Source organism: Oryctolagus cuniculus, chromosome 16 (assembly GCF_051225735.1).
Source record: "Oryctolagus cuniculus isolate XC-2025 breed Fujian yellow rabbit chromosome 16, ASM5122573v1, whole genome shotgun sequence".
NCBI classification, from domain to species: domain Eukaryota; kingdom Metazoa; phylum Chordata; class Mammalia; order Lagomorpha; family Leporidae; genus Oryctolagus; species Oryctolagus cuniculus.
In genome coordinates, this window is record NC_142882.1 from 76,859,439 (window position 1) to 76,872,941 (window position 13,503).

General features: G+C 42.0%; 1 protein-coding gene across 4 annotated transcripts in view; it reads right to left on the reverse strand.

Moving 5' to 3' along the window:
* DYNC1I1 (dynein cytoplasmic 1 intermediate chain 1) overlaps positions 1–13,503 on the reverse strand; it is a 330,192-nt gene that overhangs the window by 272,394 nt on the left and 44,295 nt on the right. The window lies entirely within an intron of this gene.

A 13,503-nucleotide genomic window follows, 5' to 3' on the forward strand; every position in this document is an offset into this window, starting at 1 on the left:
AGAACACTTGCTTGAAAAAGGGCCCACAGACCTCAGGCAGCAGAATTTGTAGGGAGCTCATAGGAAATGCAAAAACTCAGGTCCCACCCCAGGCATACCGACTCTACATTAGTTGAGCAAGGTCCCCACTTGATGCTTGGGCACCTGCAAGTTTGAGAAGCCCTGTTAAGTATCCTGGTGGTTTATGAAGTTTCTGATCTGGCCTACAGCTCTCTTTCAAACAGGTCTCCGGCTGCTCTTCTCCCCCCTCATTTCATGCCACCCCCTTACATCTTCTCACCCCCAGAAGTGTGGCTAGGGACTTGGCTTCTTTTGTGACATGGCTCAAGTGCCATCTTGGCCAAGCAGCCTCCCCTCGTTAGCCATCTGATCTCAAGGGCGGCTTCTCGTTACCCTTCATTTCCTTCCTTTACTTGGCTTTATTTTCTTCACTCCACTCATCTTTGCCTACAATTTTACTACATATCAGTTTATTTATTACTGTTTGTTGTCTGATTATAGAATTCAGTCTCATAATGCCAGGGGCAGCTACACCCTTAGTTTACAGGGTCATGCCTAGAAACCATGCCTGTAATACTATTATAAATAATATAATACAAACATATTTCTAAAAGGATGTGGCAAAATAGAATCAAAGCTAAGTTTAGGGCCAGTACTGTGGCGTAGCGAGTAAAGCCACTGCCAACAATGCTGGCAACCCATATGGGCACCAGTTTGAGACTCCACTGCTCTACTTCCAATCTAGCTCTCTGCCATGGCCTGGGAAAGCAGTGGAAGATGACCCAAGTCCTTGAGCCCCTGCATCTGTATGGGAGACCCAGAAGAAGCTCCTGGCTCCTGGCCAGCCCTGGCCATTGCAGCCATTTGGGGAGTGAACCAGCAGATGGAAGACCTCTCTCTCTTTCTCTGCCTCTGCCTCTCTGTAACTCTGCCTTTCAAATAAATATTTTTTAAAAAGTGTTGTTTATTTGGATCAAAAAATTTTGAAATCCATAGTTTTTCTATGAAAATTTTGAAGCTCCCTTATAAGCATGGATTTCAAATATTTTTGCACCCAAATAAACTTAGCTTTTAATTTCATTTTCCAAGAAACTTTGAAGTACGCTTGTTATTTGTTGACTAAATGAGTGAGTGAATGGATCTCTGCTTTTTCCTACAGGGATTTTAAATGCAACTCTACTATCAGCACTCATTAAGCATTGGCTAAACAGCAGCTGCTAACTACTGCCATGACCATCCTCCCTCCTGCCTATGCTTCTGTGACTCAGTGCCCTGCCTGTGGGACAATCTCTCATCGGGTCTTCCTGCAGAGGGTTGAGGCTGCAGTCTCAGTTCTCCTATCAGCTCTAGCTGTGCTCTTGTTCTCTTACCTATCTCCAAAGATAACAGGTCCGGTGAGAACACCACTTGGCCACTCTTTCTTACACCAGGGCTTTGCAAACTTTACTGCACACACAGATCCCTGAGAATAGGTGAAAATGTAGGTTTGGGGGCAGTGGGTCTGGGGTGGTCTAAGACTCTGCATTTTGAACAAGCTCCAAGGGCTGCAGATATTGCCAGTTTGTGGACCACACTTCGAGTAGCAAGATCTCAACTTAGATCAGTGGTTCTCAAAATGTAATGGTCATTCAAAAGACACTGAAGGGCTTATTAACATAGAGAATGCTGATCCCAAGCCCTAGAATCTGACTCAGTAGGTTGGCAGTGGGGCCTGGGAATTTGTATTTCTAAACAGTTCCCAGATGAAGTTTCCCAGGCTGACCATGTTACCATATTTAAAGGAGGGACTGGGCTATTGTCTCCAATAGTCAGCATACTAAAAGCATCACAGATTCTCAAATACATCAGCTTCCAAACTTGTGATTTGCTCAAGTAGGTCAAAGGCTTAAGCTACCTCCAGACCAGTTAAGTCAGAATGTCTGGAGGGAGCCCCAGACATCTGCAGCTTTGAAAGCTTTCCACATGGCTCTACTGTGCAGAGTCTCTGCTCTGGTCTCACTCTTTGCTGCCCTTCCTGGTTTTGGGCATGGATTCCTTTCCTTTGTATTAAACAATGAAAGCGATGGAATACACTCAGTGGTTCATGTGTGCTGCTCATGTATCTCTGGGGATCAAACTGAAGCACGTCTTTTGCTAACTCCTGCACTATAGGAAGGGTTCCCCTGTAAGGGGTGGGAGCTAAGCATCTGCCCCTCATTTGCCAGGAGGTTTCTGCTGGGCCCAGCTTTCTTGATCTGTCCTCCATCTCCCGGGCAGGACAGCATGCAGGCAGCCCAGCTGTTCTGTTACTTACCAGACAGATCGCTGTCTTCAAAGCAAAAATACCAGTCCCATCAGCATCAATCGTCAGACCCTGGCACGTTTGTCATCTGAGTTTGTATTTTCATCACTGGTACAACCAAAGTGGTAAATGGACCTCAGCCCACGGCAGTCCTGTCCCCATCACCCAGATACTCTTCAGCAAAGGAAACCATAGTGATTTGCTGTAACAAGTGCTGGGTAAGGAGGAAAGCCAAGGATGCTATCAAGTGGGCTAGTTTTAAGTTAGTTTCATCTTCCCATTATTATCTTGCGGGGGGTGGGGGAGTCAGACTTGTACAGAATGTACTATGTGTGAAAGGGAACTTGAAGCCAATATATTAAATGAGCAAACATTGTGTTCCCAAGGATAGCTTAGGAAAAGTGTATGAACACTCGCTCAACTCCAGTGCACACTTCCAGGACAGCTTCCCGGCAACAACAGCACTGTGGAGAGGGCCAGGACTGGGTGTGGGTGTGGTGTAGGGTGGGGGGTGGTTGTCTGGGTGTGGCCCCACTGCGTCACCCAGAAACTCTCCTCTGTCCCCAACAAAATGAGGACACACCTGGAAGCCCTTTAAAGTTCCTCTGAACATCATTTAAAAAAAATTTTTTTTTGGCTTTCTCTTTTCTAGTATTGAACCAATTGACATAGGTTTTACTTCCCAACCTTTTTATCATCAAGAAACTGTATCACTGAAAATATAATGATGGTTACTCCATAGATTCTTGGGCATTTAAAATCTTGCCAGGTTGTTTACTTATAAAATGGGAAAAGTAGTGAAATCATAAGTAAACATATGGGAACATAATATAGCATGACCAATTCTCTTCATTTAGAAATCACTTGGTTTATTACAGTAACTAGTTCTACTTTAGGAGCGAGACTAATTTTAACAAGGAAATTCATTTACTTATTCAATAAACATCTATTAGAGGCTAATATATAAAATATTATGATAGAGGACTAAAGAATTCTCAAGGAATCGACAGCTCTTGGGGAGATAAAGCACATAAATAGTTCAGTAGAGCCAGGCAGAAAGTAAAACGTGTCACACAAGCAGCACCAGGTGTGCTGAGGACTTGCACATGAGAACTCACAGTTTGGTAAGGGAAATGAAACATAGGAATACTGATGCCTAGTGATACAGCAGTAATGTACACAAGGAGGAAGGCAGTTCTCATCACTTGCCCAGGAGCTGGTATGGTTTAGAAAATTTCAATAAAAATTAGCTGAAAAATAAAATAAATGCCCCCAAAACATTAAGGACAAGGATGGGTAAAATTCCTTTTCACTGTCTGTCTCCACTGTGCAGCCAGCCAGGCACCTGATTGCACTTCCATCATCCTTTGGCAGCCAGCAGGGAGATGCCCTTCCTCTAATGAGATCAGAGATTCCATCTATCCTGGTTCTTGAAGAATACAGTAGGATTTGGACAGAAACTCACTTTTATCAGTGCCTTGTTTATCAAACTTAGGTGGCTGAGTTGGTCTACCAAGTCTTACAAGGCTCTGCTATATTTTAGATGTAATTGCAAGGCAGACAAAACAAAGAAGACTGACAAGCTCTTCTCTCCTCGAAGGCCAGCTACCTGGGAAGCCAGACGGTGGCAGTGTCTTTGGACAGACAGGCAAAACTGAGCATTTAACTCCCGTGGCTTCCCCATGCTCTCCCCACCACGTATTCACCCTTCTCCAAGATCAGACCGACCCTCTCAGCACTGCCCTAGTTTCTCTAATTCCTGGGATCTGCTACAACCTCTCTTTATACCAACTAGATTTCTGTCTAGTATCTCTGGCTAGGAAACTATCCTGGTTTTGTTGGTTTGCTTCTTTTTAATCAGCTGTATTTGTCTGCTCTGATCAGTTAGAGCTGATTCCTTAGGTTAACTGAGGGCCTACGGGAGGATTTTGAACCTCTCTTAGAGGGGACTAGAGCCTACACAGATGCAATTCCTTACCCAGCAATTCCTTACCCAGCCTGGACTAAGGGTGTTCTGGTTCTTGGCCCCACAGTTGAAGTCGCAGTTCTAGAGATGCCAATTAAGGGCACCTTTTCCAACTTCATTTCAAAATACTGAGGAAGGAAGCTTTCCATACCATAGGAAATCATCACTCACATAGTTGACCCCAAGCAGGCCAGACAATGTGGCTTCTAGTATCACATCCCAGAGAGGTCACTGCATAACTGGTAGTTTATAATGGGGGCTTAATTTTAAAACATTGTCATTTTTTAAAAGGATGTATTTATTTATTTTGAAGTTACAGAGAGAGAGAGAGAGAGAGAGAGAGAGGCAGGAATAGAGAGAGAGGGAGAGAGAGAGAGAAATCTTCAATCTTCTGGGGAATGAACCAGATGGCCACTAAGTCAGGAGACAGGAGCTTCTTCTGGGTCTCCCACGTGTGTGGCAGGGATCCCCTCCCCCAAAATTGGGTCATCCTCTGTTGCTTTTCCCAGGCCATGAGCAGAGAGTTGGGGCAGAAGTGGAGCACCCAGGACACAAACTGGTGCCCATATGGGATGACGGTGCCATAGGTAGCAGCTTGACCACTTGACCTGCTATGCTATAATGCCAGTTCCAAAATATTTAAAATAAATAATTGAGGGGCCAGCGTTGTGGAACAGTGGGTTAAGCCATTGCCTGCAATGCCAGCATCCCATATTAGCAGAGGTTTAAGTGCCAGCTATCCACATCTGATCCAGCTCCCTGCTAATGTACTTGGGAAAGCAGTGAAAGATGGCCCAAGTAGTTGAGCCCCTGCCACCCACATGGGAGACCTGGATGGAATACCAGGCTCCTGCAGATAGAAGATCTCAATATAACTCTCCCTCTAACTCTGCATTTCAAATAAAGAAATAAATCTTTAAAAAATAAAAAAATACAGAATAGATAAAACATCAAAATTATTCAAAGTAGCAATGACTACCAAGAGCCTAACAGAACTTCATACTTTGAACAATTTACCAACTCACTGCTATCCAATTTCTTTCTCTCTCTTTTTTTTAAGATTTACTTATTTATTTGAAAGTCAGAGTTAGAGAGGGAGAGGGAGAGGGAGAGGGAGAGGGAAAGGGAGGGAGGGAGGGAGGGAGAGGGAGAAGGAGAGAGGGAGAAAGGGAGAGAGAGAGAGAGATCTCCACAACAACCAGGGCTGGGCCAGACTGAAGGTAGTATCTAAGATCTTCATCCAGGTCTCCCACATGGGTACAGGGGACCAAAGCGCTTGGGCTATCTTCTGTTGCTTTCCCAGGTGCATTTGTAAGGAGCTGGATTGGGAGTGGTGCAGCCGGGACTTGAACCGGTGCCCATACGGGATGCCAGTGCTGCAGACAGCAGCTTAACCTACTGTGTAACAGTGCTGACTCCCCAGATTCTTATAAAATTCCCCCTCGCAGCTGACCAATGTTAATTGCTCAGTTTCTGTTAATTAGATAGAAGTGAAAATTAAAAACTGGATCTTTAGTCCTCTGTTGAAAAAAGTATAACTTAGGAATAAAAGGTGAGAGGTCTGCGTTCATATACATTGCTCCTCTGATGAGCGGTTAATTTCTTCCTGTTCTACTCTAACCAACAGCAAGGGGCCAGTTTCCATTCTTCTTTCCATCTTTATTAGATCTCAGAACAGGAAGCTTTAACATGCTTCTCCCACGACTGTGCCTGCTCGTTCCTTGTCTGGGTCTTGGCTATAGAAAGTCCAATAAATATTTGGATATCAGTAGGTAAGAACTCTTAGTGTGCTAACACACTCAGTGTGGCTGACGCACACTCACATACTGCTGGTGGCATTTCAATTAGTATAGTTTTTTTTTTTTTTTTTTTGAGAGGCAAAATGCCAAGATGTAACAAGAACCATATAAACAGAATTATTCCTGAACTGGTGCTACTCCCAGGAACTGAGCCTATGGAAATAAAACAGCATCAACAATGATAACAACAATGATGACCATGGTCTCTAAATCATCAGATTCCATGATCAGTTCTATCTCGTCTTTAAGCTCTCTGATTCTGGCTTGTTTTGGAATCTTCACGGCATGTTCTTAACATGGCATGTCAGTCTTGACTTTAAACATTTTATTTCTTTCTCTCCTTCTCTCACTATAATTCTGGTGGGGCCCTTACTCTATTCCGGTCTTAAAGACATGCATTCTTTAAACGCTTCTCCCCTCAGTTCTGTACTCCAACCCCAGGCAAATGCACAGATGTCAATGCACCTTCTGGAAACAAAACAAAAACCCCAAAGTCCCCATCCCTATTGAGCTCCAAGTTCCATGTTGTCACAACCCTGTTAAGCACATCCACCTCCACACCAAGACGACTCCATCCTCCACTGTCACCTCAGTACTTCCTTCTTCACTCCCAGAATCCTCGTTTAGACAGTTAATCCTTAATAAACCAATAGCTTCCCAATCTAGTCTACAGATCTCAAATATGTCACATGAATGTACCAGCCTGGGGGCAGCGCTGTGGCGTAGTAGGCTAAGCGTTCGCCTTCAGTGCCAGCATCTCACATGGGCACCGGTTTGCATCACAGCTGTTCCTCTTCCCATCCAGCTCTCTGCTATGACCTGGGAGAGCAGTGGAAGATGGCCCAAGAGCTTGGGCCCCTGCACCCGTGTGGGAGACCCAGAAGAAGCTACTAGCTCCTAGCTCCTGGCTCCTGGCTCATGGCTTCTGACTTCAAATTACCCCAGCTCCAGCCATTGTGGCCATTTGGAGAGTGAACCGGTGGATGGGAGATCTTTCTCTGTCTTTCCCTTTCTCTACCTGTAACTCTACCTTTCAAACAAATAAATAAAATTTTTAGCCCAGACCTCACCCCAGGCAGTCATCTACATATTTGTGTTTTTAGCAAGCTCCCAGGTGGAATCAATGACTAGATTCCACGTACAGGAGCCAGAAATCTCAACTAACTCCATAGCCACACAAGTGTCTCAGTCTCTTATCTCTTTCTTCTGATTCCTTAGCACACATTCTGCAGTATTTCTTCTGGAATGCATTCCTCCCATTTCAACCTCTCGTAAACAAGTGTATCTTTAAGGCCCAGCTCAAATGCCTTCTCCAAATATATTTGTCTTTAAAAACCTTATTAAGAAGTGACTTGTTTTTCTATGGGACAAGCCTAGGGACATTCCTGGGCTGCCTATCTCACTGTGCTCTTTGCCAAGTGGCAGCCGGCTTGGCTTCAGCCTCAGGAGCCTCAGCAGTAGCCCTGTATCAGCTCCAAAACCCTAGTTTGAGGTTTGTCTACAGGATGTAATGAGCGCTGTTAGAAGGCCCAGGGGTCTCAGCATCAAGTTAAATTCATTGACAGTCTTACTCTTACTTTTTGTCCTAATCCAAGCAACTGAATTTCTGCCTTGTTTCTGAGAGGAAATCCTCACCTTGTATTTCAACTGTTACAACCACTGCCAGGAGCTAGCAGGAGCAAAGTCCATCTCCAGGCGATGTGCCTACATTGTTATCCCTCTCTAGACCATAGAATTGCCTTGATTTTACTTGTATCTCTTCCCTCATCCCACCCATCTCTTGGCAAGCTGGGCATATGCATGAGTACTCTTAGGTATGTGTGCATATAAGTGAACACGTCCACACACAACTCATGCTGTTAAGTCACGAAGCATAGGCCAAATGCCTCATATGTGTCAAAACTCTATGAAAGGTGGGAGAGCAGCAAGTCAAAATCACTTGTCACACATGAATGTACCACAAATGGATTTCAGATGATTTGGGAAGAATGGTTTATGACTTTATAGTTCATTTCTATACATATCTGAGAGCTATAACTCCATAGCAACATTTGTTTAGATAATTTCAATTATATCTACCAGTTTAACAGGTGGGGGTATTGAAAATTATTCTTAAGTCCTCATATTCCTATTCCTTGAAATTTTAGTGTAGTGTCATAGACAGCAAGTTCCCAATGATACACTGTATGAACAGATCAATGAATGAATGAGTGCCTTTTCTGCAGAGGGGTATAAAGTGTGAGAGTAAGTTGATCACAAAGAAAATGGCTTTTATTTTTTGTGTTAGAAAATTAAAGAATAAGGAAGGGCACATCTGCTTAACTCCCCTAATAGGCATCAAAGCTCTTCCAAGGGCTCAGTCTGGGATGGCATGATATCACCGCGTGGTCCCAGGAGAGTGTTGAGCCTGACTTCACACTTTGGAAGGCACCACTATCTTAAAAATTCTGCCCATGTTGCTGGTTTATGCTGGGAATCCAAGGGGGTCCAACTGTCTTCTGTACCAGAGAACTTAGCACCTTCAGCCAGTCCCTGAAGCAACAGCATGGGAACCTAACCTCTCTTGGTCTTCCTTCTCTCTCTAGGATGGAGACACAGATCAAGAGCAGAATACCAAGCTCTCCTGGTCCCACAGGTCTTCTGACTTCTTGTTCTATGACTTCTCTGTCAAACCACCCACACATAACTAATCAGAAAGTGGAAACTACTTGGCCAGTATGAGCATAATGCCAAACAGAAAACTCTACTCAATGTAAATCCCCAAATATCTAAGCTGTAAAATGCTATTTTTGAAAGTAATCACTGAATAATAAGGACACTTAAGAATCTAGTCAATTACTCAATGTGTCAATTCATGAAAACAGAGTCAATCAAGTACGGATGGTGTTTAAATATTGAGTTCATGTTCTGCTTCCCAGCCTTCTTTCCTAAGGACTGGCCATGAAGATGACGAGGTTTCTGATGTCAGAAACTAAGTGGGGACAGTGCAAAATATACTAACATCAGGCTCTCTTTAAAAAGTCTTTTTCTTAATATGCTATGCGAGAATCTTCCCTCTGTTGGCAAACACCTAAGCCCAAACATGGAGCTACAATACATACCACGTTAAGCCACACGGGAAGTCCACCCGAGAGGGATTCCAAATGAAGGTAGGACACCATCCTGGAGCAAGTGCATGTTCTCCCCAAATCTTACACAGAAGACCTGCTGTCAAACAAGCAACCTTTCTAGAAGAAAGATTAGCAACCCCTTACAAAAACACTCTGTAACTATGCTCACTCTGTAACTATACCCATGTGGGCACACACAGTACACCCTGGCTCAGGGCAGAGTGATTAAGACATCAAAGATTTTGAACCAATCAATGAATGTGCTACATACAAAGAAAACTCTATACTGTGAATCTTACTTTAATTTACAAAGAGACTGACTTTTAATCAGCCTTGAATCACTGACTCCAGTCTCCCTGGTGGCATCAGCCTCTGATTCATCAGATCACCTTGGAAGATGATAATGTTTTCACCAAAATAAGACAAAAGGTCTTTGAAAGGCAAGGCCCATAGTCACAACACTAGAATACCCAAGTTCAATACCTAGCTCTGGCTTCTGTCTCCAGCTTCCTGGGAATTCAGGTGACAGCTCAAGTACTTGAGTTCCTTGACACCCACATGGGAGATCTTATTTGAGTTCCCAGCTCCTGGCTCTGGCCCTGGCCATCGTGGGCATTTGAGCTTGCTCGCTCTCGCTCTCTCTCTCTCTCTCTCTCTCTCTCTCCTTCCCTCCCTCCCTCGCTCTCATATCAATAGGGTGGGTGGCACAGCATTTTCAGCCACCACCTGAGATGCTTGTATCCCATATTGCAGAGCCAGTTCAAATCCCTGTTGCTGTATTCCAGACACAGCTCCCTGCTGATGCATCCTGGGAGGTAGCAGGTGATGGCTCATCCACGTGGGAAACCCAGACAGAGTTCTGGGCTCCTGACTTCAGCCTGGTCCTACCATGGCTGTTACAGGCATTTGGGGAGGGATCAGCAGATAGAAGATTCTCTCTCTCTCTCTCTCTCTCCCTCTCCCTCTCTCTCTCCCGCTCCCTTTCAAGAATGTAAATATTTAAAAATTAATGAATGAGTAATTTTTTGAAAAGTCCTTCAAGGTGTCTATATTTCCAGAGAGTCCTGTGGAATATGGCTATAGATGAAGATAAAAATCTTCAGAATGTCCTGTTGGTTACTAGAACCATGGTCATGAAGCACATTTTCTTCCCCTGAAGTCACTCAAATTAAATGGTAGCCACATGCTGCAGCACAATTTGTCCACAAAGTATATGAGGCCAATCTAATATCCTTACATGAGACCTTCCTAGGCAGTAGAGAAAAAAATAGGTGTATCAAGATCTGAATTTTACCAAGATATTCTGTCAACAAGAAACTAAGTATTTACTACATGGAGGATTGTAGAAATCCGTCCCTTCATTGCTGAACTCTAATCTGGAGGACACATGGAGCTGAAAGCTCCCAAGACCTCCAAACCACTCCCTTTACGCCCCTGACCTCCTGTAAGTGTTGAGAAGATGTTTCTCCACCTACTGCATTTGAGTTCCTTGAGAAGGAAACTCACCTCCTCCCCAGAGAAAAGTAGATAAAAGGGGCTTTGGTCTGTAGGTGCTGATAGTTGGGAGGACAGGCATAGATTTTTAACATTATTGGATTATGCTAGGGACAATGGGGCAAATTTGAAAGTGATATAGATACTAGAAAAGGTAAAAATTATTGATATAAAAAATTGAGATGGTTGATTGGAAAAGATGGCTCAACATCTTGCTCAGAAAGTTGTTATTATCATATATACAATGGTAGGCACATTATTTGACAGTAAATGCAATGATGTTAAGCGTGCTTATCTTTTGTGGTGAGGATAACATATTTTTATCTTGTGATCTGTATTTGTCCATATGAAAGTACCACAAAACCAATTAGTGGAAAATGCATATAATGAGAAAACTGCATGGATTTCAAAAACACGTTGCATTAAAATAAAATTAGCTTTTAATTCCATTTTCATGACTTTTTGAAAGTCCCTTGTATTTTGCAATTATTTAAAATTCATCAGTAGTATTTCTCTAATGATAAAGTTATTAAAAATAAAATGTTGGTGGGGTTTGAAGATTCTAATTAGAAAATGTAACTTAGTGATAGTTTTAAAACAATAGATGGTCAAAAAAAGATAGAAATTAACTGTTACCTCATACCAATAGCATTTCTCATGAAAGACAGATATCAGAAATTGCCCCTTCTGATTATTTTGTTAAGGATATTATTATTATTATTATGGGAGACTGCTTAATGTTACTGCATTGAAAGATGTTAATCTTTGAAATCACTTTGAAAGTTGCTTCCCTGAGTCAGGTTTGGGACAGGGTGGAGCCTGTCCCCTGATGTCCAGGTGAACTCTGTTAGGTCAGTGTGCTTTCCTAAGTGTCTGCAGGCAAGGCAGCTCCTAGTAGAGGTGTGCATTGGGAACCTAAGGAGTCACAACTAAACACAAAGAGCCCTACTGTGAAATCCCTTGTGAGCTTTCGCATAAATGAGAAGACTGAGTGTGGGTTGCATGATCATCACTTAGATTCACTTTTAGTTGAATAATGAAAGTGGGTGAGCGAGGATTGAGCAACCCAGAAAGTGGTCCCAGGAACACAGACTATGCTCTGTCCTCAGCCTTGTCAAGTTCAACATTTTTACCCAACTACTTGGATGAGGATATTTTCTGTTCATCAACTCCATACCCATATTTCATTTATTTTTTCTAAACTATTCTTTGTTTAGTTTATTGTTGAAGAATCCCAAAGTTTGCAGTTCACACTTACATGGAAATGGATAGCAGTATAGCTTGTGTAACTGGAATCCACATGCCTAAATTGAAACCAACCTCACAGTATAGCTATGCTCTATTTGAACTTGAGAAAATGACTAATTCTCTGTGCCTTGATGTCCTGGTCTGTAAAAAATTAGGATAGTTCTTCCATTCAACAAATGTTTATCAAATACCAACTCTATGGATACATGCTCAAATATCACTTAGTCCCTAGTCTCAAGAAATTATGAATATTTATTCAACTAATCCAAAGCTAGTTTTCTTCAAAGGCTATAAAGTACTACTGCTTTACTTATGTGTGTACAAGTATGCATGTGGTTGGTTTCATATTACTATTCTTTATTTGTATTTCTAGTTTACCAAATGTTAGGGTACAAGAACAGGTGTTTAAATGTCTCAAGTATCTTACACCATTTTATAAGCTGAATATGGTAACACATTTCCTTCTATTAAAATATCTTTGCATTCTGGAGTCAATACCCATGAAACATAGCATAGTGTCCTCTTTATAGTGTGTGGAATTCCAGTTGCAGATAGTATAATAAAGATGTTTTCACCTATGTCTATAAGTAAAACTTTCAAATTTTTTTATTTGACAGTTTGTTCCTTGTCCAATATAATTAAATGACCAATTGATTATACTAAAACTGGTCAAGAGAAGGAGAAAAATACCCCAAACACAATTTGTGAATGAAAACAGGGCTATAATAACACAAGCAGAAACTAGAAAAGAAATTGTGATACTTTAAAAAATCTATAAATCATAGTAGTATAATGGAAAAAATTAGTATATATTTCTACTCTTTATGCACCCATTTTAAACCATTTACTCAACTTCTCTGGAAAATCCACAAAAGGAATTTTGTTGTACTTTCTTCTTTTAAAGCACTATTTGAGTATGCCAATTTTCAGATTAACCAGTTATAGTGATTATAAGAAATGTTTAACAATTTGGGCTCTCTAATAAAAGTTTTAACTTCGGTTTGGAATTTGGGTAAATTAATGACAGAATTTATGTGCACTTTTAGGTGTGATCAGATGTGTTAATTTCATTCTGAAGTTATCTGCTGAAAGATTTTTTTTTTATTTCTTGAAGAGTCCAAATTCCACACGACTAGGCAAATTTATGACTGCAGTTATATTCTTAGAATTCACACAGCTCTTTGCCCAGTTTCATGTTTTATGAAGTGTTAGAGTTAATAGTAATTGTTTTCAAAGATGTTTCTTTTACCCAAAAAGACATTCCAAGTGGAATTTTGAAAACCAAAACATAACATTCTCCTGCAATTTAACTTTCATATCCATTCTACCAAAGCAAAAACATAAATTCGTGTGGAATTTTCCTAAGTTCAAAACCAGAGCAGGATATACTAAGCTATCCCTAACATGTTCTTCCCAAGCAGGCTTTGTGCTCCACTGGAAAACCATCCCTTTCTGAACGCCAAGTTTCTCGCATTCCTACGAAAGCTGCTCTCGGGAAGGGATTTACTCACTGACTTTTAGTTCCTCATTCTTGCCAGCCCTTTCCGACCAAGAATTGAAGCTAGCTGGAGTTTGTGGGGGTGAGAGTACAGTGCACATCTTCCA